At 27.1% G+C, this 203-nt stretch overlaps 1 long non-coding RNA gene across 1 annotated transcript in view; it reads right to left on the reverse strand.

Moving 5' to 3' along the window:
- Window positions 1-203, reverse strand: part of LOC119588021 — an 11,989-nt gene that overhangs the window by 5,420 nt on the left and 6,366 nt on the right. The gene's annotated exons all lie outside the window — the stretch shown is intronic.

Genomic DNA, 203 nt, shown 5'->3' on the forward strand with positions numbered 1-203 from the left:
AATTAAATTCATCCGCGAGAGAAATTTAGGCATTTTATTAAAGGTTATAATGAAATGTTTCATGGAAATGAAATTTCTTCTCTAATACCACTTGCATGAAAAGTACTTAAACTATCATTGCAAATTAAATCTTAAATGTATTGATGGGTATTAAAGTAGGAAAGATAATCATCAAATAAAAGAAAGAAAGCAAAAGCATGCAG

Source organism: Penaeus monodon, chromosome 23, assembly GCF_015228065.2.
Source record: "Penaeus monodon isolate SGIC_2016 chromosome 23, NSTDA_Pmon_1, whole genome shotgun sequence".
Lineage (NCBI taxonomy): Eukaryota > Metazoa > Arthropoda > Malacostraca > Decapoda > Penaeidae > Penaeus > Penaeus monodon.